General features: G+C 45.9%; 2 long non-coding RNA genes across 5 annotated transcripts in view; both read left to right on the top strand.

Annotated features, from left to right (window-relative positions):
• Nucleotides 1–26,702, top strand: part of LOC127468779 (uncharacterized) — a 107,296-nt gene that overhangs the window by 8,572 nt on the left and 72,022 nt on the right. The window lies entirely within an intron of this gene.
• The window catches only part of LOC127468780 (uncharacterized), a 28,537-nt gene extending 1,835 nt beyond the window's left edge, over nucleotides 1–26,702 (top strand). Inside the window, exon 3 of the long non-coding RNA XR_007903681.1 lies at nucleotides 933–26,702. This is a non-coding gene — a long non-coding RNA (uncharacterized LOC127468780). The remainder of the gene's footprint in view (nucleotides 1–932) is intronic.

Below are 26,702 nucleotides of genomic sequence, written 5' to 3'. Positions count from 1 at the left end.
CACTATCTAAGAATTTTCACCCAATGTCTTTTCCCGCTACCAGCACATCCACCTCTAGCTGTACTGGGCTTCAAGATTCCCTCATAAGCACCATGACCTACACCTTAAGCCAGCACAGTACCCACAGCATCCTCAAAACTCTCCCCCTTCCCAATACACTCAGCTCTTTTCCCATGTCCTGAAACTATCAGGTGGGGAAGCAGCAGCATTTACGGTGGTTTGTTTCAGGCTATTTGTGCTCTAACTGGACAGTCATCCAGCTGGCCAAACAGCACCTATAACTTTTGAAAATGCCTTGAGTCTTGTACACAGAGCATACTATTGCCTGACCATTGATTTTCAAGAAGGATTATTTGTGTTTCCCCATTTAGGTGGCTGATCAACAGGTTGTACGATTCCTGAAAGAATACAATAAAAATACCAGTGTTACTATTTTGACAATAGTTAACATTCTTATACACCACATTCTACACTACCTTGGTTTTGGTCTTGCTTAGTATTATGGTCAGAGCAGTAGTACTTAGGAAAGTCTCAAAATCTTGGAAAAATGTGGCCAACATGTGAGCCTGTTGATTTAAATCCTGTCCTGGATCCAGTAGCAGATCTGTGTGTGAGAATAAAGTGAAACATGCAGAACAGGGCCAATTGTGGTGACTATACAGATCAAAGTGGGAAATTGCAGAGAGAAATGTGGGATCCATTGGGTTTCAAAAATCAAATGTAGGTCTGTTTCTCCTTTATGGAGAAAGGTGGGGGCATTCACATATCCAAGTTTACACAAGGTATAGTCAGACATAATGGAGCAAGAAAAGCCAATGTCTCTTTAGTCATAGTCCCACACCACAGCAAAAGCTCTTGCAAAATTCTGGTGGTTCCAGTTTATGGGGAAATCCTTCAGAAGAAATTTGTGTGCTTTCTCATTCTTGCCATAGGCAAACCAGGACTGCAGGGGCAGCATAAAGGAAGTCATTTGAGGCCAGAAGAGGAAGATATCCAAACTCATCTTAACTTTGAATCCTAAATAGAGCTCTAAATATTTTGGCGATTCAGCCATCCACACAAAGGATTCTTCTTGGACTGACACTCAGATGATCCACCATACATCCTCTTCAAAGAATTTTTGAACCTTTTGACTCAAATTGGTCCCGTTCAAAAGAGTGGTAGAAATTTCAGAAACAAGAAGTGCCTGCAGGATTTGGCAGAACCCATAGAGGAGTGGAGGTAGAGATACAGAGGAGTTTCTGTGGAAAGGCACATGGTACACAACCCTCAGGGAATGAACAGCCGCCTGGCCAAACAGCACGTGTGTCCTGGCTGGCCAACCAGAGCTTGCTCAGCTCTGTCCCAGCTACAGCATTACGTTATCTTCCGTGTCGGAGAGTCACAGGAAGAGCAGTGTGAAAAGAGCTGGGGTTATTATGGTAGAAACAGAAGTAGGATGAAAAGGCCAAAGGACGAAAATCCACAGGAGACTTCAGTAACTCTGGTGTTCAGGAAACAACAAGGCTCTTTCCCATCCCTTCATCTTCTTCCTGTGAAGGGTGAGATTACCCACCCTAAAGGCAGGAAGACACATACACCTCCCTCACCAGAAGAGGCATGGCATTATAATAGCAGGGCTATTTTTTTCCCCAGGAAAAAGAATGAAATCAGCTATTTACACTGGACAAATTACAAGCTCTGGAAAGCACATGAGGCACACAAAGAGAGCAGTTGTATCACAAATAAATATGTGGTGGGGGGAACTTATTGATTAGCTTTGTAAACGCAGTTGCCCAATCAATAGCAATTTCTGGAAATGCCCAGTACTTATTTGGTACAGCTTTTACAATGAGGATAAATAATAAGAGTACTTAAGGGGCACATCTCCTGACACCATTGCCGAGCCCTGTACAACACAAAACCAGAACATGGTACAACAATTGCACAAGCCAGGACTAATCCCCTATACTTCTAAAAAAAAGAAAAATCACAAGCACAAATCCAAACACAGCCACACTATCAAAATAAACAGCTGGATCCCAAAGGTATCTAGACAAGTTCCTGCTGTTCTTGCTGTAGATGGTTGGCATTGGACCCAGGACAGTATGAAACTCACCTGTTCGTTATGCCCAGCTGGGCAAACTATGTGTCCCCCAGGATCCCTGCTGGATGGGAGTACACAGATCCTCCCCTCCTCCTTGAATGACCAGGATAGCCCTGAGGACAGTAAAAGCCCCAGATCTTGGAGGATTAAAAAAAAAAGGCACAAAGCAATTTGCCAGAAGTGTTTGCCTGACCCATCTCCTCCATGCCAGCACCAGCCCCCCCCCGCCTCTTGGAGACTTCATTTGGACACGCTGACCTCTTGCAATGCCTTGCTCTCTAAGGGAACCCAGCAGGGCAGGGTCCCAAAGCAGGCAGGGCCCCAGAGAGACCTCAGCACATGCTGCTGGCACAACAGCAACTCAGCAAGGGGCATGGAGGTTGAACATTTCAGCAGTGGGGTTTCAGGGAGCCCCTCGTTAACCCTGACCCAGGCTCCTGGATATACCACAGCCCTGTGCTAAAAGTAGCACCTGATGGGAAGAAGGGAAAATCCACCTCAGCTCCCCAGGGACTTCTCTGCTTCCCTTCTTCACAGATAGGAAATTTGCTCACATTGTAACATGAGATCATAGCACAGGAAAGACTGAGGAACCAGACGCTCGTTTAAGCTGCAGCTTTTTTACTGCAGCTGCCAAGGATAACGATGTTTGCATGAAACGTGTTTACAGATATCGCTCACAGCCCTCTGTGCAAGAGCCTGTGACCAGCTCATCATAACAAAGACTTTCACCCATCCTACTTGCTCTAACTGGCTGCTTCACTCTGAAAAGGGTGAGGCAGGCAGTTTTCACATGCACAGCACCCAACACTGCCCATGCAACCAATGGCTGGAGGAAGAGAGGGAAAGGGGTTTGTAATAGAGTCCCTCGTATAGTTTTTGGTGCAGACTGCTGCCAGCTGGGTGTGAGAGGACAGAGTAGCTGTTCTTCTCACTGGACGGAGCCCAAAGGTGTTTAACATTCTCCCTTACAGCCCTAATGACTTTTCCCATCAGCACACCCTTCCTTGAGAGGTGTCTCAGGACACAGATGTGTTGGGCAAATGCTGAAACCTTGTCTTCCCTACAGGAGAAATGTCATTTACTCCATCCCGTAGTGAGGGACTCCATGGGTCTGTGCTGGTTTTTAAATCACGGCAGGATGAGAGGAGTTTATGTGGAATAGGAATGACTCATTTTTCTGTTCCTAAAATGTTGGTATTACTCACCAGAAAAGTCCCCACATATTCTGAGGGATTTCAGTGCTTTTTGTCTTTCATTAACAGCTCATCTTGTTTGCTTCCTCATCACAGCATCCTCCTAATAAGAACTTCCTGCATCCTTTGTCACCACCTCACAACATCATCGTGGCAGCCAAACAGCCCATGGAGGCTGGAAAATACATTAGGCAGCTACTGATCCCTTTGTCACATAGAGCAGGCCACATTTGCCTCCATGACTTCAGCCCATGTTCACCAGCATGGCTAGATGTGAAGGTTGTGGGTTGCATGGATTTTCCTTGTGACTCAATGCAATTTTCATTTACAGTCTAGAGCTGCACATTCCTTGCCAAAGGGTGCATAAATGAAAGCCTTCAGGTACCTTGCACAAACAGGAATGGTATCCTTACTTGAAGTCCCATGTCTCCTAGGAGGGAGTGCATACATGCTACTTTTGGGTCCTGACATAGCCAGTACAGGGAATTAAAGGCATAGCTAAGTTATTTCAGCTCTTCGTGTCTACTTTCCCTAGCTGTACAACATGTTTTATTTGCATTGACCTTGAGACTAAACATAAATATCTAGGCCTGGAGTTGATACACACAAAAGACTGTACAAAGATAAAGAAAATTTCTTGAGGACCTGAAAAGCAAAGAAAGGGAATACATTTAATTTAGGATTGGTGTGGGCTATGTCTCCCCTTCTCTTTCCCTCCATCCTACAAAATCTTAAAATTGCTTTTCTTGCTTTTTGTTGTAAATAATTGATGTGTGAAGTGCTGACTCATAAGTCTGGGGTTACAGGAAAGGAAACTTTGTTTCTTGGTTAAAAAATCCATTTCAGAGCATAGGCAGCTTCCTTCGGGGCTGGCTGGCAAGCCCTTGGCCACACAGCACTCCCTGCAGACACAGACAATCCACCACTGGGAGGTCATTCTGCAACAGGGGAACCCAAGCATTGCCCCACCAAGATTTTATAGTCCAGTCTGCATGAAATGGAGCATAGCAGAGCAAGAAGAGTTTGTGCTGGGGCTGCAGTGTCCCCATAGACAGCAGACCAAATTTTGGACTTCCCTAGATATTACTGTACCAAAATAACAGTGAAGAGTGTCCCCAAAGCTCAGGACTTGAGGCTGCAATCTTGAGCATAAACCACTTACCATATAAAGGAATAGAGGAAATATTATCTGTACGTCACAAGAGAGATCTCTTAATTTTTTTTCAGCACTTGACCGGCACTGATTTCATAGAATCATAGAATCATAGAATCAGCTGGGTTGGAAGAGACCTCTGAGATCATCAAGTCCAACCCATGATCCACTACCTCTGCAGTTGCTAGACCATGGCACTAAGTGCCACATCCAGCCTCTTCTTAAAAACCTCCAGGGACGGAGAATCCACCACTTCCCTGGGCAGCCCATTCCAATGTCTGATTACTCTCTCTGTAAAGAAATTCTTTCTAATATCTAACCTAAACCTCCCCTGGCACAACTTGAGACCATGCCCTCTTGTCTTGTTGATAGTTGCCTGGGAAAAGAGATCAACCCCCACCTGGCTACAACCTCCTTTCAGGGAATTGTAGAGAGTGATGAGGTTTCCCCTGAACCTCCTCTTCTCCAGGCTGAACAACCCCAGCTCCCCCAGCCTCTCCTCATAAGACTTGTGCTTGAGTCCCTTCACCAGCCTTGTTGCTCTCCTCTGAACCTGCTCCAGCACCTCAATATCCTTCCTGAACTGAGGGGCTCAGAACTGGGCACAGCACTCGAGGTATGGCCTCACCAGCGCTGAGTCCAGGGGAAGAATCACTTCCTTGGACCTGTTGGCCACACTGTTCCTGATCCAGGCCAGGATGCCATTGACCTTCTTGGCCACCTGGGCACACTGCTGGCTCATGTTCAGCTTCCTGTCAATCCAAACTCCCAGGTCCCTTTCTGCCTGACTGCTCTCCAGCCACTCTGTCCCCAGCCTGTAGCGCTGCAGGGGGTTGTTGTGGCCAAAGTGCAGGACCCGGCACTTGGCCTTGTTGAACATCATCCCGTTGGAATCAGCCCAACTCTCCAACCTATCCAGGTCCCTCTGCAGAGCCCTCCTGCCTTCCAGCTGATCAACACTCCCCCCCAGCTTAGTGTCATCTGCAAATTTGCTGATGATGGACTCAATCCCCTCATCTAAATCATCAATAAAGATATTAAACAGAACTGGGCCCAACACTGATCCCTGGGGGACACCACTAGTGACCAGCTGCCAACTGGACACAGCCCCATTCACCACCACTCTCTGGGCCTGGCCCTCCAGCCAGTTCCTAATCCAGCACAGAGTGCCCCTGTCCAAGCCGTGGGCTGCCAGCTTTTTCAGGAGTTTGCTGTGGGAGACGGTGTCAAAGGCTTTGCTGAAGTCCAGGTAGACACATCCACAGCCTTCCCCTCATCCACCAGGTGGGTCACCTGATCATAAAAGGAGATCAGGTTGGTCAGACAGGACCTGCCCTCCTAAACCTGTGCTGGCTGGGTTTGATCCCTTGTCCATCCTGTAGGTGCTGTGTGATTGCACTGAGGATGATCTGCTCCATAACAGCAGTCAGGCACTTGCACTCCTGCAGTGAGCCACACGTCAGTGACTCACTCAGCGTCAGACAGAAAGTCTGCAGCGTGGCAGCAAAGACAACTTCACTCTTCTGGTGCTCACAGAGGCACTTCTAGCACCTGGGGTGCCGTGACACTTCCCCTCACTCCCTTCAAGCAGCATTATTTCATCATGTCTGCTAGGCACAATTTGCTGCTAGAATTCAGTACTTTTATCTCTGCTCTTTGATGGACACCCCTGTGGCATATTTGACTCATCTTCTTTCTAATATTGTCGTGATAACATTCAACACCCCCTCCATTCTCCTCAGACATTGCAGAAAAGGTGAATTTGGAAACTTCTTTCTCAGAGCAACTGATGATAACAGCTCCATTGTGCCTGACAAAGTCAGTCACAGTCTGTGCCATTCAAAAGCCATAGGAATGTTGTTGCTGTAGCTGTGCATTGTATTGGGTATGGCTGTGCAAGGTGCAAAGCAGGGAACCAGCCTCTGTCCAACAGAGCTTGCAGTTGTAACAACCATCCATACACTGAATATTTACTATATAAATATTTAGCTAAAGAAAGCATCCAAGTCACATAAAAGCTCAATGGATCGAAAAGGTCAATGGAGAAGCAAGTATTTCAGGAGATTGGGTTTATCCATGGAATAGTAATTTACAGAGCTTCCTTGTATTTAGAGAGAAGCAAAAGTGCAAAGGGAGCAGAAAAAGCCTTAAGATGTAATCTCTTCCCTGTGCAAACCCTTCCCTGTGCAAACCCTTCCTAAATGAAATCTCCTCCACTTGAAAAAGGAGAGAAGAGCTCAATAAGTTGAGCAGCATCTGCCTGTACAGGGCTGACAGCCCTGGCAAGTGCTCAGTTCCTGTGGTATGGACAGATATCTGAGGGGTAGGGCAGAAGGGGAGTTATGGTGGTTTGAATTTCACATATCAGGACAAACAAATCTATTGAGGATACACCAACAAGTACAACTGCTGCTGTATATGTGTATAGGTGACAGAAAAAGAGACAGCACATCGAAGGCAGCATTAGGAGAAAGCCCCAAGTCTTTTCTTCTTTTGTGAGAAAGATTTCCTTGAGCTCTTGATGCTAATGGGACTGAAGAAAAGATATTTTTCCTTACTCTTGATGAATGCTTTCCTATTTAAATGATAACCAACTCTGGAGTGAAGTGGGATGCTCCTATGTGGAGCCTACACAGTAGCAAGCTGCTTGGGGTTTTTTTTACAAGAAAAAATTCCAATCACTAGAAAGTGCTTATGCTGCTCCCCTTTAGCACTCATGCTACACACTGCAGACCACCGTAAGAAAAACAAACAAGGACTCTTACAAGCATGGAAACAGGGCAGGTTCACAAACCTACACCTACTTTAAGGGCTCTTAAGGACTACTGAGGATCCAGCATCTGAAGGCTGTGAGACAACACTGTGGCTGGGCTTGAATTCCTGCTGTTCCTCTGTGCTATCTAAGCACCATCCTCTATGGCTGCTTCAGAGGGTAGTGAGACGCAACCTCAGGATCCAGCAGCCACATCTTCTCTGTGGTGACAGGACAAGAGAGACAGATGAATGATTGATAAAAGAAAAAAAAAAAAAAAGGAAAGAAAAAAAAGAGAAGAGCTTCATTTCCTCTTGGTCAGGCCGGCTTTGTTAACCAGAATGCTTGGAGAAACTGTGGGTACAAACTGTGGGCAAGGCAGTGGTGTGGGAGACTGTCTGAGCAAGGGTACTGTACTCCAGGGAAGAGCCAAAACAATAAATATTTTTTGTGCTTTTCATCTATACCAAGGATGGGCCCTGACTCTGCCCTTCATCCTCTGAGGACCAGCGATCTTGGGACATAAGAGCTGGCCAGACTGCCTTGGGGAGATATTCCTTGTGCAAGTAACAGCTGGGAGCTCTTTGGAGACCTTTGCTCCCTGAGCCAACATACTGGGCTCTCCAAAACGCGTACACATGACAAGTATCCGTGTGTGTGTGTCTACATATGTGTGCACTTTACCTCTCAGGTCACCCAGGGCACACAGGCTTAGACTTTCTGAAAGGGATGGCCCACATGGAAGAATGAGTCCATGAACAAATGACTTCAGAGCAATTTACATCCTGTTAATTTTTACAGCTGGAGGAGAGGACACTTGATATGGTTGAACACCCTGTGTATCTTTGCTAAATAACTTTTGGAAACATCGTGATGAACCAACACTAAGACCCCGCTGTTACAAGTATGTTTCAGCAAAGCTCTGGTTATTTTTCCCCTCTCCAGCTGCATCACGGCCAGGCAAAGCTCTGTATTATGTAAGATAGGAATCAGATGACCGATATAACTCTTGCTTCAGCGGAGGAGACGCGCTGCCAGCTGGGCATGTGAGCAGCCCTGCCTCCCGCGTTTGAAACAAGAGTATTTCAAAAGAGAACATGCATTAAATATTTTCGGGTTTAATGCTGTTGGTTTATTTTAATTTTTTTTTTTTATTCTTGCTGGGAAAAGCTTGTGGTTAGTAAGTTTTTACTCTGCATTTCCTGTCTTATGATTTGTCTTGTTCCTACTGTAAAATACTGAATGCAAGATAATTCAAACCAAATTGTTTATTGTCATATTCTCAATGGCTTGTTTAGGCACTACAGCCTTCTTTTCTAGCTGTCACCTCACTCCTGTGAAGCCTGGGCACATGAGACTCGTCTTAGGGAAGTCCCAGTCTTTCAGTTTTTACTGTGTTTGGAATTACCTTGGTTTGTAACACACTGTAGTTTTGCTTTCACCCATGTTATGCAAGATTTTTTGAATAGAATTCTGGTCAGCATCAGACACAGCGTCTCTTGGTAGGTTATAAATTGTTCTCTACAATGAAGGAGGAAAACTGATGGTTTAAGAAGGCAAAAGATTCCTTGGCATCTGTTCCCAGACTGAGCAAGTTACTCTCTGTGTTGGTGATGTGCACAGGCCTCTTAAGTCAGGCACCCGCCAACAGTCCGTTGTTCTGTGGTAACTCAAAAGCATGAACATTGTGCTATCAAAGTTGACCCGATAAAACTTCCAATACATCCCATTAGCAAAACTGTGAGTCCGCTAAAGCCATGTGCTCTTCATTGGCTGAAGCTCAAAAGCAAGCAGGACCTATGAGCATGATCCCAGCAATTCCCCTTTGCTGCTCTGTAATTATTGCTGCTGCTGCTGCTGCTGCTGCTGCTGCTCCCCATTCCAGCTCCTGAAAGTGCACAGAGCATCCAAGGACTGCAGGGTGTAAATGGTACCAGATGCCTTTGCAGTGCCCAGGGACCTCACAGGCTCTCCTGCAAGGGTGGCCTTGCTGTGGTGGCTGGGCATGTTGGGTAAGTATAGTCCAAAGGGTAAGGGGTGCAGATGGAGGGGCTGGTCCAAGGAAGTGTTGAGGTGATACTGGTCAGGGTGATAGTTGCTTCAGTGAACAAAGAGAGTGCTTCATAGAAGTCAGGAGGGTGCCTCACAGGAAGTTTCGGGATGCTCCCTCCAAGCATGTGTGGCTGCCTTCCTAGCCCCCCATGGGGGAGGTCCTGTGTCTCAGGGAACATCTTAGCCAGCAGTACCTGTGGCATGTGCAATGACATGCCTGTGACATTCCACCCCTGGGAAACATGCTGAGCTACTGAACATGCCTCCAGTTATAATAATGGAATTATAATGATGGGTAATTCACCAATTGCAGCCTTGAAACAATGCTGCAAATCTCACTTGGAGACTGAAAAACATGCGGAGGTCTCCCTTTGCTCTGTCAAAGCCATTTGAGCCCCACTGAGGCCCCACTCAGCTTGGGCAAATCAAATCACATCCATTTCCTCCATCTCTGTGTGGACTAGCGAGTGTCTTGAAAGGTCTGGTGTGGATTTGCAGCTTGTAAATACTGCATAGCCAGGAACCTCTCCTAAGGAAAGCAAGAATCCTCTGGAAGATGTCAAGAAAAGATGGCATATCACAGTCACGTAACAAGGGGGTGGTGAAATTGCTGTTGCGTTAGAGCTGAGCAACTCATGATTGCTCTGTCTTGCAAATGTTTTCCTTGTTTAAACATTTTTCCTTAAATGCAAATATAGGTGATGATGAGCATTTTTATGAAGAAAGTGTGAAAAAAAGCTCAACGGGGGCAATCAACACTGGTTCGTTTTGATAATTTTGAAGTGTTTTGTATTCAGCCATGTTAAAAAAAAACTCATGAGCTTAAATTGTGAAATCAAAAGTAATTTTGAATGAAATTAATTTTTCATTTCAGAAATGATAAAAGGGCAATTTCCAACCTTTAAAATGCAATTCAAATTGAAAAATTTGGCCAGTACAGCCCCTTTCAGGGAAAATGCTTTATTTCTCATATAATAGCATTTTGGGGTGACAATATGGATCATCAAAAACCTCTGCACCTCAATAATCTGCATCTAGTCTTCCCCTGATTGCATGGTGACTGTGCGTTGCCTAATTGCGTGTGACTAATACAATTTCATGTGCATTTCCGTGCACTGGGGATTCATTGTTGCCACATACTACCATTGGGAAATCTCTAAGCGTGTGTCTATGAAACAATGACAGGGAGACAAGAGTACCTCCTCTGGAGAAAAGACCTAGGAGGAGGGGGATGACTGGGAGCAAAAAATTATCAAGGCAGAGCAGGCACAAAACAGAGCAGTTGTACCTTCTCCCCAGTTTGCAGGGCACAAAAGCTCCTCTGTTGGGCAGTGTTTAAGAGGTCCTCTTTGATGATGAAAACAATGAAACCTAAGCGATGCTTAAGAAAGGATGGGAGTGGAAGAGAAGTCTCCTTCTTAGGGAGAAATATCCTGGGTCCAAAGAGCCAGGTGGACCATAAGTTGTCAGCAGCATGAGGAAGGCAGCTTAAGAGGGACCCATTTCCCCAGGGGGAGAGAGACAGAGGAAGGGTACAGGTAAGCTCTGAGCAAGCTACTGTCCTCAGCAAGAGCTGGCAGAATACGTTTATAGTAACCCTTCATTCAAAGCTCATTTTGCATGGCTTGTATAGCAGAGGGTATAGAGCCTTTCTCTCTGTGACCAGCACTCAGACTTCCAAACTGGGGACCTTTCTATCCCTCTGTGCAGCAGCAGCTGAAGAGGAGGGCTCATTTGTGAATAGATACTTGTCATACAGAGCTATTGGTCCCACATCTCCATCCTCTGCTATAAAACCCCCTGTGGTGGTGGAAGGTTTCCAGGAGCCAGGTGTACAAAGGGGAGGAGGTACCTAATTCACAGTGGGCCCTGGAGGTATTTAAAAGATGTGTAGATGTGGCACTTAGGGACATGGTTTAGTGGTGGACTTGGTTGTTTTAGGTTGATGATTGGACTTGATGATCTTGGAGGTTTCTTCCAGTCTAAATGATCATACCATTCTATGATTCCATGCATAGAAGAAATACACCCCATTTGATCATGGAGAGGATGATCATGAGCTCTTTAACCAGGAGGCTGAAGTGAGTCACCATTTCACTAGGAAAGCCAGGGAGTCATGCCTGGGCAACCTATAGCTTGGCAGTGGGGATGTGTTCACGCATGGTGGCACATCCTATCAGTGAGAGGATGAGTAAGAGGGAACATGCAAACATTGTCCCTTAAAGGGGAGCATCTTGTTTGGTGCAAGCTGTGCTCGGAAAACATCTTCTAGAAAGTGTCCCACTGGAAGTTAAAGCATTTCTCCACTTAGTTTCGAAATATTGGATGTGTAGGCTATGCTGCTCAACACTACCAAGAGCTAGCTGCTGTGTTTGGTGCAAGGGCAGAAGCAGAAATATGGATGCCTCAAGAGCTAAAAGTTGTCAGAATATTTCGGGCTGAGACATGGCTAAGTTTAGATGGCACCTGAGGAGGCCACTTCTTGATTCATATTTTGGACTTGGTTGCTTCTCTTTCAGCCCTATGTACCTGCATACAACTACCCTGCATGGGAGGGGTAAATGTGAGTATGAACCCAATTAAAAACACAAGGCATTCAGATGCTGCCGAGAGGGGAGCCCTATTAAATATCTGTGAGCAAGGGGATGCAAATGGCGATTTCCCTGGGGAAGTATCTGCTTTTTGCAATGTTTATAAAATAAAAATACATGAAACCAGAAAAAGTCCTGAAGAGTCCACCACTCACTAGTGCTGGAGGGGAAGGGCAGGAAAGCCCTTGATGAAAACTTTTGTGAGAGTGACAGGCTTTCCCTGCCTGGCTGCTGTCCCAGCCAAGCTGGCTGCTTGTGCAGGTGGCCACAGGATGCTATCCTGCCCTGCCAGTCCCCTCTGCCAGCCACAGACCCTAGGGAAAAACCTCCCTGGCCTCTGCCTACAAATTGTAGATTTTTATTGGAATGCAAATATTGCATATGCTAATAGACATGCCATTATTTTTTATAATTACTGTTAGTGCCACCTGAAATTAAAAAATGAGACAAATAATAAAACCTGTTCTGCAGGCAAGATGACAGGAAAAGGCTTTTGTAATCAAACAGGAGGAACCCATCCCTTTTCCTCTTCTAGTAGCCTCTGCTTTGTTGCCTACAAAAGTTTCATTGTCTCAATTCAGCATTTTCTTCTTTCTTATCCTTCCCCATAGACTTGGTGTATTTAGCCCCTTCTCTCTGCTCATCCCAAGTCCTTACAATCACACTGATTGTTTAATGTCCTCTTGATCCCTAAAGCCTTTCACTAACCACTTAGCTGGCTTCTTGCTTTTCAGAGTTCGGAGTTCTTCAAGGCAAGAGCTCCCCTTTCTGAAGTGTCTGCGCTGCTCCCAGCACACAGCACCCCAAACCCTGACACCAGTCTGGTTGTCTCTGCCATCACACAGAGGGGTTTTAGTATCCACCACAATGGGCTGGCTAATGAACTTGTTGCTACAGCTGGGCTGGTCTCCTGAGACACCTCTATGTGGAGGGAGTTCTCTTCAAGGGAGAGAGGATACACAATTCTGGATTGAATACAGGGCTCTAAAAAGGAAGGTGACTCATTGAGCCTAATCATTAGGGTGTGCGATGATATTATCTAATGAGGAAACGCTTGATGATGCTTTTAGAGACTGCAGAGAGCAGCGAACTGGCTGTAGAGGAAATCAGAATGTGAGCGCTTTCGACATAAACAGTATTCAAGAAATGGGATCTGAAATGTCTTTGGGGAGAAGAGTGGAGTGATTTCAACACCCTCAAGCTTGCATCAGGGTGTGTTGCTGCTTCTGTTTAATCTTAGTTGTTCACATAATTCTCTCCTGAAATAACCAGCTCTCTAGAATTCAGGACAAAGGAGCCTTGCCTGAAGAACAGATGTCATTTCATTTGTTTTCTGAAGTTTGTGTTTGTTGTCATTGTGTTTTTTCCTAAGTTGAACTGCGAATGATGTTTTAATTAAAGGAAACTCTCAGGTTGGTGTAGGTCCCAAATCTAGGTTTAGTTAAGCAAGGGTTTTTACAGAATCTCTAAGATAAAGAGAAACATTTCAGCTGTTGCTGTTTGGTTTTGCTGTGGGGTTTTTTCTGTTTGTTTTTTAAGAAATCTCCTTGAAATTGTTTGCTTGACTTCCTCTAAAGAATGTTCAGCTTTTTGCTACCTCATGAGAACCAGAGAGTGAAACCGTGTAGAAACACCAAGTGGTAGTCTCCATTCTCTTTTTTCTAAGTTGAGAAAGATGAATGAACTGGCTGCCTGACCTGCATTTCTCACTCCTGGCACTACTTGTCTGAGGCAGCTGTGGTATAACTGGGCATTTTTCAGTAAGAGACCACAGTAGTGAGTATTGTCATGCCCCAGAAAAGTCAGTAAAAGACTCTAAACACCTCAGGAATACCTGCCAGAGAAAAACCGGTTTGAATGTTTGAATGTATTCAGTTGAAAATTTGACCCTGATATTTTATTTATGTCCTCAGCATCTGATAAACTAATGTACTCATCAAGCAAGAAATATTGCAGATGGAATAAAAATATCACAAATTAAAATTTATCTTTTCTCTTAAAACAGTAAGAAAGGTCTGCCCTTCCTAAAGCTACAACATCATCAAATTAGGCTTTCTCTGTACACAAATTTTCAGTCTTATTTAAAATCCCTTACAGCTAGAGTGGTTTAAGCTTGTTCTTCATGCATCCAAATTAAACTAAACTGACAGAGCACATACAGCCTCTTGCAGCCCTTTGCCTAAATGATGTTAAACTGGTATAATAGCCTTGGATACTTTTCTCAAACATGGACTGCAACCATTACAGTTCTGGATGCACATGAGATTTCAGCTCTGTTTTAAGTAAGAGAAAATGAAAGGAAAATAGAGCCATGATCAAATGAAAGTTAAGGTCTTGTGTGAGCACTGTGGCAGCTGTATCTCTGATGCAAATGTCTGCAGAAATATCAGGAAACCCTGGTGCAGGTGTTTGGGAATCCAGACATAGTTACACCAACCATTTTTAATTTCAATTTTTTTTCTTTCTTCTGCTCTAGCTAAACACATCTCTGGGCTTAAAAGCACTGTGTGGGCTAAGGCCAGGCTGGTCTCATGGCTGCAGCTGTGTGTATGTGCGTGTATGTGTGTGCATTCCTTCTCGCTCTCGTAAATGTGCAGTAAAAGTGTGAAAAAGAGCAGCTGGCACATCTGAGAAAGAAAATTTCAGTGGAAACATGGCATATTTTTTTAGATCTTGGTTACTGTGACATAAATCATGAGAGCTCCTATCTTCTTAGGAAAGTAAAATAGAATCTGTACTCCCAGTCCCCTGTGACTCTAAGGCCAGTGACATACTGGAGTGTTCAGAAGGCATGGGCTGGAATGTTTCTCTTCTAACTGATTATATTCTGCCTATCCCTCAAACATATTTTATTGCTAATAATCATACAAAGAAGTGATGAGAACAGCATTTCTCATCAGGTGGCTATCAAATGTTGCATATCTGGGCCTTCTTTCCACAGTGTCTTTGCAGAACCATTTGACGTGGCCATCAGGAAGGAAGGACGTGCTTCAGAGGTGGTAGCTGAAAAGTTACCACAGCTGAAGAGCCAGTTTGAACTCTCTTTATAAAATATTCTTCTCTTGAGTGCAGCTGTGCTTGTAACACAGATTGGCTGAGTCAGGAGAGCACATAAAGAAAAGCAGGAGCTCAGCTCTTCAGCTGCTAACACATCCCACACAGAAGGGGACTAGCTCCATGCAGGTGCTGCACAAACTTCCAGTGACTCCCTGCACTGCACCCTTGTTGGGAAGGAGAGACAAACTTTTGCAACACTCACCAGAGGAAAATCACTAAGCAGGTCATCTTAGGGCAGTGTTAGAAACCCATGGGATGCTCACTTGATCAGTTAGACTTTAGACTCAAATGTTTTGCCTTGCTTTGTAGCATGATAAAGTTGGGCTGACTCAAGGGACTTGAACATAGCCACTCTTCGGCAGTTCTGCAAGAAAGACAGCATCCAACACCTGAGAACATCCCCTTTTCCTTTCTCCTCCAGATCTTTATCACAATGAAGTCATGGTATCCTCCTGATCAGGTATTGACAGACCACCTAGAGGAGGGTGGAAGGAACAGGGAAGGGCAGAGCCCTTTCCCACTCCTCTGTCCTGGAGCTGGTGTTTCAGGCAAGCACGGTTTGGTGGTACATGCCCAAGCCCAAGAGATGGCCTGCAGAGGTGTACCCCTGTTACAGCAACCACAGTCTTGCCGGTGCCTTGTACAAACCAGTTGCTTTGGGCCGTGCTTTCCAATGCAAACCCACTGCTCTGCACAGCACTCACCAGGGCACTGCCGTCCCCTCAGGGTCAGCTAAGCCAGGGTACTCTGTGATCTGGCTAGGCGGTTCTACTGGTAGAACCAACATCCAAGAGATCAACAATATAAGATCAGTCTTCCCAGTTAGGTGAGGACAGCAGATGGCTATAAAAAACTATAAGAAGAATAGGAATAATAAATTTAATAATAATAAAATTAATAGCTTCTTAGCATTCCCCTCTTCTGTGAATGTGATTCAGTGTTGTTGTAGAGAAAATAGCACTTAACAAACCTGATTTAGTTCTTTGAGAGATTACAAAGTTGCCTGATAAAAGTAACTACGCAGATATGCTATACTTAGATTTTCTACAAGGGGATTGAGCTAAAACCATGACATCCTGCTTAAAAAATAGCACAGAATAGTATGAACCAGAGGATATGTGAGACAGATTGAGAGCTGGATAACTGACAGATCTCAAAATGTTGTTGTCAGTGAGGACTCATCATCGAACAACAAATTCCAAGCAGGTTTGGGACTCAGTCCTGCTTTACCCTGTGTTTTTTTAATCAGCAATCAGGAAGACAATGTGAAATGGGTGCTGACTAAGGGCATGGATCCCCTTCTTTGCTGGCAAGGTGGTTGAAAAGGCAGCCATGCCAGGGGATGGTGACCCCTGCATAAGCAGGGCTCGCTTGCAATGCATTCCTGCAGCCCACACTCCAAGGTATCTGGAGGGAGGAGGAGGGGAATTTGTTCCTTACCAGCACTACTGGCTGCATGTAGCAGAGCTCCTGAACGAGGGCTGGAGGTCATTATGGATGAGTGGTTCAGCGCAGACACCTCTCCTGGCAAGCCGGGGCAAGGGCTGCCTGGGATTAAGCACACAGGGAAAGTAGTAAGTAGGATCAGGGAGGTTAATTTGCCTCCACATAAAGCACTGAGACTAAAGTGGATATGATAACACAACCAGGCCTGGGGCTCACATTTTAATATTCAAAAGGTGGTTAAAGTGAGGGCAGGAAAGAGCCACAGAAATGAATTAAGGAGTAGAGAAAATGCCTTAGAGCGAGATACTGAAATTGTTCGATCTGTTTCATGCACCCAAAGGGGGAAGGAGAGGAAAATTGAAGGGTGAGTTAAGATCAGCATATAAGTAATTTCATCGTAGGAAAACAGTGAGTGGGACAGGGCTTTTTAATGTTGTACAGAATAGCATAAACACAAACCACCACTGGCTAGAAGCTGAAACTAGACAAATTCAAATTAGCTGCAAGGTGCACGTGTTTAGCAAAGAGGTGATTAACCACTGGAACAAATGACCAAAGGGAGGGGCAGCTTCTCCTTCTCTTGGTATCTTCAGATCATGACTAAACACCTTTCTGGAAGACATGCTTTGGGAGAGCACAAGTCACGGAGACTGGTAAGGGGTAGGTAGGCAAAAGCAATCGTTATGCACTCTATGGGTCAAATTACACAAGGTAATGATTCCCCCCCACCTACACCATCTCAGTCTCTGGTACTAATCCACTCTCATATAAAATGCCTTGTTGATCTGGATGTCACCATAGTTAGCATCCCTGTTGCTTGGTGAACTTATATAGGAAGCCTGTGCCAGAGCTTGATGTAGAATAACCCCTAATTCCCACCTGAATGTCTTGACTTCAGACATTATTTTCCCTGCAAGAACCACAAAATTGTATCTAGGTCATGCAAACTTTCCCCCAGAAACAGCCTCTGGGTATAACAACAGTGTGGCAGATACAGCATCAGATCATGCATTAGTATATCTGCTTGTAAAGGTTATGCCTCTGAGGCATCAGCTTGGGCTGGGAAAGGAAGGTTCACTCCTCTCCCAACATGGACAGCAGGAGATTGATGGCCTGACCCTAAGATTTGTGATCTTTCTTCCATCCTTCATCATTTAGGCAGTTCATTATGTAGAGCATTGTACAAGGTGGTCAAGAACATAAAGAGAAGAAAACCGGCTATATTTTCATGCCCGTAGCAGGGCTGGGGGAGTTACTGGGGAGAAGGGGCTTTACGTTAAAGTTCCCCTTGAGTTACTCACACGTGCATGCAGTCTGCATTACTGCTGAATCACTTTTTTTAAAAAAGCAGCACATTATATGTGTGAAAATATAGCACTGCCATGGTCTATAACAGGTCAAGGCCTCACCAGCACATGCAAAGAAGGGGGAAGCTGTTCATGTGTGACGGCTCACTGGGCCTTCGCATCATGTAGCTATCAAGAATGTTTTACCTCCTGTATCCTGTTCAGTTAAATGAAACCCAGAGTGAGTATCAAAATTAAAAATAGCTATATAGTTTATATAACTATATATATATAGTTGGGGTTTTTTTAATATAAATTCAACCTGTCTCTTCCTTTCAAATTCCTTTGGCTAATGCCCCTCAGCAAGTGACCCAAGCTCTGACATGACAGTCTCTGCCTTCTGTCTCACCCATAGGAGAAAACCCCCCAAACCCAGCAGGCAGGGGTCCTCCAGTTTTGGGTCCTGTTCCCTCAACCCAGATGTGTTGGTTGGGCCAGTGACCACAGGGCTCTCTTTAGCCCCTCACTGACTGGTGAGCAGTGCGTGGGCCAGCACATGCTCATGTCTGTGCATTGCCTCTGTCCCTGAGGACCCTTCAGTTTAGGACTCAGGTGCCTGTGTCTGCATTCATGATGAGTAAACCATAAGTTAGCAGCCAGCTCTGCTGAGTCCTGAGTCACAGGACCCACTTCATGAGAGAGACTGGTGTATTCAAATACTTCTGTGTCCTAAAAGAGATGTATTCTGGTGCTTGTCACCCATGAAATCCAATATATGGGACACCTGCCACAGTCACAGTCTGCACAGTCTAGGGCATCTGGTTTAGCTGGAAGTCAATGAGACCAATGTTTCACAGCCATTATGGCTCTTCCAAACATCCCAATCGACACAACTGCAGCGCACAAGTTGCATGTCTGAACCATATATCTTCACTGTGGACTTTGCTGAAAAGTCATCAACATACAATGCCAGTCCTCATGGAGCATATTGCCATGGAATAGATCCCATTCAGTGGGGTTAGTATGGAGCAGTTCGGGGTCTGACGCAACTCAGAAGCCTTTGAGTTCTGCCTGGTGGTTGGTGGGGAAGACATCAAGAGGATGACCTGGGATGGAGGTGGAGAAACAGAAATGCTGCCAGTGCATTTCCATAGGACATTCTGCTCACTGCTCAGACACCCCGTGCCCAGGACCAGGGTGCCTGGCAAGGCAGGATGTTCTGCTCCACAGGGTAATTTTCCTTCAATGCAGTCAGACAGGATCTGGGCCCTTCGTCCCACCTGTGCTTGTGCCAAGGGCCAGAGCACAGCACAGCACTAATCCAAGGCTGGTTTCTGGGACAGATTGTTCAGCCAGCCCCTAGTGCTTAATGCATGATCTCACCCAATGGCCTAGTTTTTCTAGTGATAGTGCTTTTCAGGAGCTTTGCAAAGCCTTTCATATAATCTATGGGGTATCAAGATGTGAATCCACCCCTCTGTGGTAAAATCAAGGGCCACAAAAACATCTTAGGCATGAGTAAGTGGCAGTGGCTAATCTGACCTGCCTGGCAGCCCCAAGAGAATAATACCAACAGTTCAGCACTTGGGCTCATTAGTCAAAATCTGACTTGCTAAGGTTGGGCAAACATCATCCTTGCTCACAATCATTGTTGTGGGAAGGCATCTGGCAAAAGTACCCCAAGGCAGTGGCTGGGGATGAGAGGGGAGAGGCAAGATGGGGCCATGCCTGGAATCTCACAGGCTACTGCCCCGACAGAGGGAAGATGGGCATGTGGCATTTTCTGCTGGCATGCAAACAGCTGAGCCTATCTGATATCTGGCACACAAGTGTTTGGCCAGCTATTTACCAGCTCACAAACAGATAAAGACGCAGAGCCGGGTGCTCACAGCTTTCCCACAAAAGGGAAGAGTGAGAAAGAGAGAGACACAGGAAAAAAAAAAAAGAAAAAAACAACCCTAAAAAAGAGAACAGGAGTGAGAGTTGTCAGTGCCCGCAAGCACTCGCAGGAATAATAGCAATAATCACTGTCATCCGTAAGAGGCTCTTGCGCCAGGTTCTGCCTCTCCCCCTCCCTCTCTCCCCTTGCCTTGCTGTCTGAGTCACTGGATCTGAGTCACACTCCTGTTCTATTCCTGTACCCTTCCCTTCAGCTGGGGATGTAGATTTGTTTTGGCTGGAACGATCTGGGCACAGGAGGGACCATCTGCTGCTAGTTCTTGCTTGCTTTGCTCTTGTTTCTTTCCCAGAGAAGGGAAGTGAGTGCTGCCATTGCAATAATTCAGAGGGAGCATGCTGGGAACATACACCCCTTACTGTACAGCCAAGGACTGCCATTTGTCATCTGAAGGCTTGTTATCTGTGGCTGACCCTGAGCGGTCGTCTCCACGCGCTTAAGCAAGCAACTCTGACAAAATCACTTCCCTGCATATCAGCTCTTCCCAAGGAAGGTGTTTTTTCTTTGGTCAAACCCCAAACTGCTTTTAAGGGCAGTGCAGTGCAGTGATGGGACCCAGGGTGGTTAGTACAACCTGCACATCACTGTGAGGAAGGAGAGGCACTCAAAACAACCTGAAAACATGCAGGGACATGCTGTTTGTATGTGCAGCGAATGCTGTGACGGAAGGAGTGCTCCCTTTTGGTTTTCCCATCAGGAGCAGCAGCCACAGTCGGTGTGTGCACCTTGTGTTTTGCTGCAATACTAGTAATTGGCAGTGGTGAGGAAATGCAAATGACTTAATGCCTAATCCACCACAACCAGTGTCTTGGCTGATTCCTGCATCCACATCCTGAGTAGGAAAGTCAGTAGAGCAAAGGTATGTGAGAGAAGAATTCACCAAAGAGCTGAACTAATGATGGTTTGGAAGATGGGGCTAAGTGAGCAAGAGCAAAGGTCTGGGAGACAGTGAAGTCACCCTACAGTCATACCAGGCTTTTCAGGAGTGACCAGACCTTTAAGAGGCTCTGTGTCTGAGGCATCTCTCTGGAGGGATCTTTGAAGGATGCAGCAGTTGGAGTTGGACTCTCCAAAGGAGAAGCTGCTCCTATGAGCTCTGCCCAAGCATCCCAGAAATGGGATAGCCGTCCATTCAATAAGAAAACCTGAATCCTGCTCCCTCTGGAAAACCAAAACATCAAATCAACATCATAATTTTCACTTACTTTTCATGGGGCTTGTGAACTTAACCTAAGCTCACAAAGCCCTGAAGCACTTTGTAGTGAGTGGTTCTGCAAGTCCTGAAGACACATCTATCTCCAGTGATACCTTTCTCAGTCTCATTCCTCACTGTCCCTCCTGAAAAATTTAGACTGGATTTCCCAGAATCTGAGAGTTTTAAAATGCTTTAAGTGGTCCATTCCAGAGTGGGGAGTACTCAAATGCCTGCAGATCAGGGAGCCCTCAGCAGCAGACTGACTGATGATAGACACCATGCTAATGTCATATCCCCCGAGGATAAGGGTTGTCAGGCAAATTGATTCTCTAAAGAGCGATCTTAGCTATAATTTCAGCACTGTGACAGCTCTCTTTGGGGTAAGGATGCTCCAAAAGCAGTTTGGTGTTTGGCACATTTCTCAGCGGGGCTGAATGTCAGCACGTGGAAAACCACTGGCCCATGTGTCACATCAGCATCTAAGGCACTTGTAACATTAATGTCTTTAATGCAGAGGGAAATCAAATTACCAAAAGGATCTGACTGAAAAGGTCTGGGCCAAATTCTCTGCGGGTGGAGAATGGCCGCGTCATTCTTAATGGGGTTGCGACAATGTGATTTACCCTCCCCACAAGTGATGGCTAGACACTCACATCACACTTTCACCCAAGCTAACTCTAATTTACTCTGGGTCTGAGTCATCTGCCCAGCCAGAGACAAGATGCTTCATCTCCGAGTGGCTGAGATGGACACCTGGTTGCTAAGGTTTGCCTTGCAGGTGTGCCCCAGCAAGGACCCCTGGCTCTGAAGGCTGCCAGCACAAGCCACCAAAGGAAGGTTCCTGCCTCTAAAACCTTGCAGTGCATGCAAATGCCAATGCAGGTGCTTCCTGACTTCTTTAGGGGCTGGACACCAGTTACAGCAAAGAGCGGGGCAGCCTGGCAGGAGAAGTTCATGAGAGAGACAGGTTAATTGTCTAGATCTTTCTGTGGTGGTGGTTTATTATTTTCAGTTATTTTATTTAATTCTAGATCATGCAAAGCCATCTGGTCTCCAGAGAAGCTCCTGTCCCACCTCACCACTGCCTGCTGCTCCCATCCCTGCTTGTCCCAGCAGAGAAACCCTGATCCCACAGCGCTTCTGGGACTGACTGTGCCAAGTTGCCCCTCCGTATTAGCCAGTTTCTCCCTGCTGCGATTTAACTCAGATAAATTTTTCTGTTTTCCACAGCCTTTTCTGAGGGAATTCTCTAAAAGGGATGATGCAGTGCACAATTCTTGACATCTTGCTTTGCCCAAATCCATTTGACATGGCCACCCATTGCGTCTGTACTCACTTCAAGAGTGAGTTGTTCTGATTGGGTTCCTCCTCTTTGCAGAGGAGATGTTTTCTCTGTGCTCTCTGCTGTGAATTATCTAGCAGGAAGGTCAGCCAATTCCTCCCAAAGATACAAGAGAAACCAAAGACCGGTCTGGGGTCTTTGGTAACATTGCTTTCCCTCTAATACTCCTTTCTTCCTTTTTGCATCCTCTCTCTTCTGTCCACCACATTTTACCCTTTCCAAACCTCCAAAACATGAGGCTGATAACAATCAGCCCAAGGCAAAGCACAAGCAGAGGCAGCTGATCTTCGCCAGTCTGCATTTTTGATCTAGAATGACTTTTGACTTTAAGGGTGACATCTTCCCCATGTCTCCTTTACTAGGCGTGCTTCAGGACACTCTGGAATTGCAGTACATGCCAGTCACGGAGATTTACAGCTCAGCAAGTTTAACCTTAGATTCTTTGAATAACGTGCACACATCTTACTAAAACTGGTGCATTCAATGAAGGCTTGACATATCATCTAATGCAGCTGTATTTAAAAAAAACCCTGTCCCTTCAACCATAATAGCCCAGGCATACATTGTAACTCTAACCACATGTCATAGCCCAGTGCTGTCCCTTAACTGTAAACCTCCCATCTGCAGATCTGCAGCGTCTTCAGGGTTGGGTTTGTTTCTGACTAAGAGCTTGAACAACAAATGTAGGATAGGAGGATAATGCATGGATTGCAGACCTAGAGAGGCACAGGCACTTAGCACCAACCTGTCCACCCTGAGTTTGCTTCAGAATGTGCCAGATAAGACACGTGTTGACTAGAAAATATTTATTGCTACTGCTGGCCCTAACTGACTAAGTGTAAAAAAGCCTGCTTTCCTCTTCATTGAGCTCTGGTAGCCTCACTGGAGAGGGCTCATCCTGGCAAAGGGCCGGGACTTTACCTGCTGTAGACAGTCATGACATTTTGGTCTCCCAAATGGTGGAAGAAAAAGTCACATTCATTGCTGCTGTACCTTCCAAAACCCAGCCCTGCCTTGGCAAGGCTGAACTCACCAGAGAGTACAGAGTCACGAGATGTTTGCAAATGTATGTGATTCATCCAGTTTGCACAAGCATTTGCACATCAAGAGTGATAACATGCAAGATCAGCCTGATCCCTAAGAGCTAACATGGAGATCTGTGCCCCACACAAAACTTTTACAACCAAGGCTAAGGCTTTTCCCCAGAGTGGCACACCACACTGCTTCTGGATACTGGCATGCACCTAATCTGTGCACCTTGCCAAAACATGGTGAGTCAAATGAGTTTGAGACTCTGTGAAGCCCAGGGAGAGGTTCAAACTTGAGGACATGGGAGACAGCCCAAAGGCAGCTCTGACTCCTGCCATTTCCAAACTCCTCATCCAAAGCAGAGTTTATCCTGATACTTTGCCATCTGATGCACATTAAGAGGAGAAATTCGATACCGGTGTTGCCCTGGACTTGCACAGGATGCTCAGGATTTTATGCTACAGCACTTGTAATTTCAACCATCCAAAGACCAGCCCACAAAGTGACTGGATTCTATTAAAATAAGATTAAACAATAATAATAAATTTTTAGAAGAACCAGGATGAAGATGAACACATTTGGAAATCTTAGACAGTGTGAATTGTATCCATAGCCCTGGAACAGCAGGAATCAGGAGGAACTCCTCCAATGAGACACAGTGATAACAACCTGATGCAATTCGGCTCTAAGGTAGGATTGATGTTTGGGGACTGGCGAAACCAGACCCTTTGTTTCTAAGCGATGACAGCTCTGAAGTTTTAATGTTTGTAGAGAGATGTTTTTGCCAAATATGATACACAGTGATTAAAATAATGAGCTGGAACAAGCTGAAGCTATAATTGCTCCTTTTCCTCCCCTCCCCTGAGTTGGTCTGAGTGCTTCGTTAACTACCTTGATGAACCAATCAAGAGTTGGCTAAATCAGGGAAGGAGCAAACAAACCCTGGGAGACATCCCTACAAGAAAAAGCATAATCTGGACACCGAGCTTTGAAGGCAAGCTGTATAATGAGAGCTGACTATATCTCAAAATCCATGTTAGCTTGAATGAACTTATGTAATAAACATTTATCACAGAACATATGTCACTGAGCACCTGCCAGACTTCAGGAGTAGAGCCAACGCAGCTTGAATCGTATATGTATTAAAAAAAAACCAAAAAACAACTTGGCGGCAGGAGGCTGGCAGACGCTTTTACTAGAAAAATCAGAAGTGATTTTGAGAGGAGCAGAAATTTCCTGAAACCTCTCTCACTCCGTGTGGGAATATCACACTTGGAAAAAGCAAGAGGCTGATTAAGCTGTGTGGAGTGGAAAGAGCAGGACGAGCTTCCCTGTTCGTCCCCTCTGGAGCTTGTCCCTGCATCCCCACTGCTCGCCCTCATGTGCTGCTGCCCGTGGGTGGGATGAGCTATGGGGAGCCACACGTGGAGTGTGGTAGTGGGGGCTCGTGCCTGGCTTTGCTCAAGCAAAGAGGCAGCACTGGACAGTGCAGGGTGGCTGCTGGAAAAACAGCAAGCACAGGGCTGTGCAGGGCTGGAAGGTGAATGTATGGCTGTGTGGAGGGCACCAGCAAGAGAGGAGTAAAGCTACCCAAGTTGGGGGGGATGTTAGCACATCAAAAAATCAAGCAGAACGAGGTGGTTGAGGGATGAACGGAGACTGTGAGTGGGAAGGGGGTTCAGAGCAGCAGTGTTCAGTAGAAATCACAGCATCAGGAAGACAAGGCAGGATAGTGCATGGGCTTGGGCAGGGTAGTGTGAATCTCTAGTCTGGGATTTTCTTTCCAGGCCAGTGCTCCCAGGGGAGCAGACACAACACAGCAGTGTGCTGGGGACAGGAGGTGTTTCTATCTGACACAATAAAGAGGACTGGGGAAAGCAGGAAAAGCCTGTGCCAGGCATGAATTGCTAAATTTCGGACATGAGCAGGGTGTGAGAAGCTAAAGAGAGATGTGAAACAAAAGTGACAGAGGCAGGTGAGAGGAGAAGGGGACTGCCTTGCTTTGGCACTGATGGGCATGTCTGCACCACACTGTACTTTGTCCAGACCTACCCTCTGCACGCTCTTTCAGGCACCCACAGTGGGGCATCCGTGACAGCTCAGTCCCTGCTGGAGGTGACAGACCTTGTTTCCCCACAGCACTATTAACTCAGGCCATGCAGGGGATGAGTGGGACTGTCCTGCTCGCAGGCTGTGTGTCAGCAGCGCTGAGGCAGGTGTGGGTATCTCTGCAGGGCAGTGCCTGTGCACTGAAGCCAGTCCCTGAATTTCCTGTCTGTTTTATTACACTTGCAAACTGATGGTCAAACCCAGCCCTGGGGAGAGGGCTTTCTGGGAAAGAGAGAAACATTTGCCTCTGCAGCAGATATTCTCCTATTTTGGTTTTTTTTTTTTTTTTTTAAAGATTGTTATGGGCTCTTCCTGGCATATGGCTTCAAGCCTCATGAACTCTGAAGAGCTACCTCAGGTTGAGGTTGCCCCAGGTAATGAGTATCGGAGAAGTCCCCAGAAAGCTGTTTCTCTTTAAAGACCAATTTGGGGTTGAAGAGGAGGGAAGAAAGAGATAGTTGGTTGGACTGTCCAAACTACATCTGAGTAAATCCAAACCCCCATTCTCTCTTGCTACCTAACTTCAGCACTTCTCTGACTGCCATTATCCCTGTGTCTGAGCACCATGGGTTGTTTCAGTGCTTTTACCATGGCTTTTCCATGCTGCAGGTATCCTTGCTTTCCCCTGCAGTTATAAATGAGAAACAAAGCCTTGGGAAAGAAACAGCTGATTCCCAATTGACCCTTTGGTCTGCTGACCCTAACTGAAGTGAGTGGGGACTTGCCACCTATTAACTAACCATCTGCCCTATGTTTGGCTAGAACCAAGGGCTCATGGGCAGCCCAGCACGTATCATAGAGGATTCTGCCTGACACCATTCATTTTGGTAGTCCTACAGTGAGTTAGAGCAGTGTGGGATCAGACCCACTAAGTGTAAGACTGGAAGGAAGTAAGAGGAAGGAGGAAGAAGAAAGATGGGGCACTGTGCTAGTAGGATTGTGAAGAAGAGCAAGCAAGGGCAGTGCTGATGCTGTCCTTCTGCAGGGAGCTGCTGGCTATTCAGAGGAGCCTAAGGTTGAACAGCCTGACTCAGATACTCAAGGCACGCATGCCACTCGTTCACCTCCCCAAACAGCTGATCCCAGCTGTTCCACGGGAAGACAAGAACCTAGCTGGAGAGAAAACCCTCACTAACCACCTGATGATACAATACTAACAATAAATGATTCATTGTTTATTGCAACTCTCTCTGCTGCACTGAATCCACAGGCTTTCAGTAGCACTCATCCAAGTTGCCTGTGCCACGGGTTTGCAGTACTTATCTGAGTCACAGTTTGCTTGCTGGTCTTCAACTGGCCATGAGTTTGTGTCCCGAACTCACACCACTTGAGTTTTTCACTTGGCTTTTTACCCCTTCTCTGTGGAAATGTGCATGCTGATCCTGTCAGTGTATCAGACTCTGTCCTGTATCTCACCACAGGAATTGCTTCAATAAAACTCTGCTAAAGCA

This window comes from Manacus candei, unplaced genomic scaffold (genome assembly GCF_025592945.1).
Source record: "Manacus candei isolate 608988 ecotype Guabito, Panama unplaced genomic scaffold, ASM2559294v1 h1tg000015l, whole genome shotgun sequence".
In the NCBI taxonomy this organism is placed as follows: Eukaryota; Metazoa; Chordata; class Aves; order Passeriformes; family Pipridae; genus Manacus; species Manacus candei.
The sequence above is the reverse complement of the archived record's forward strand: the minus strand, read 5'-3'. Positions and strand labels throughout refer to the sequence as shown.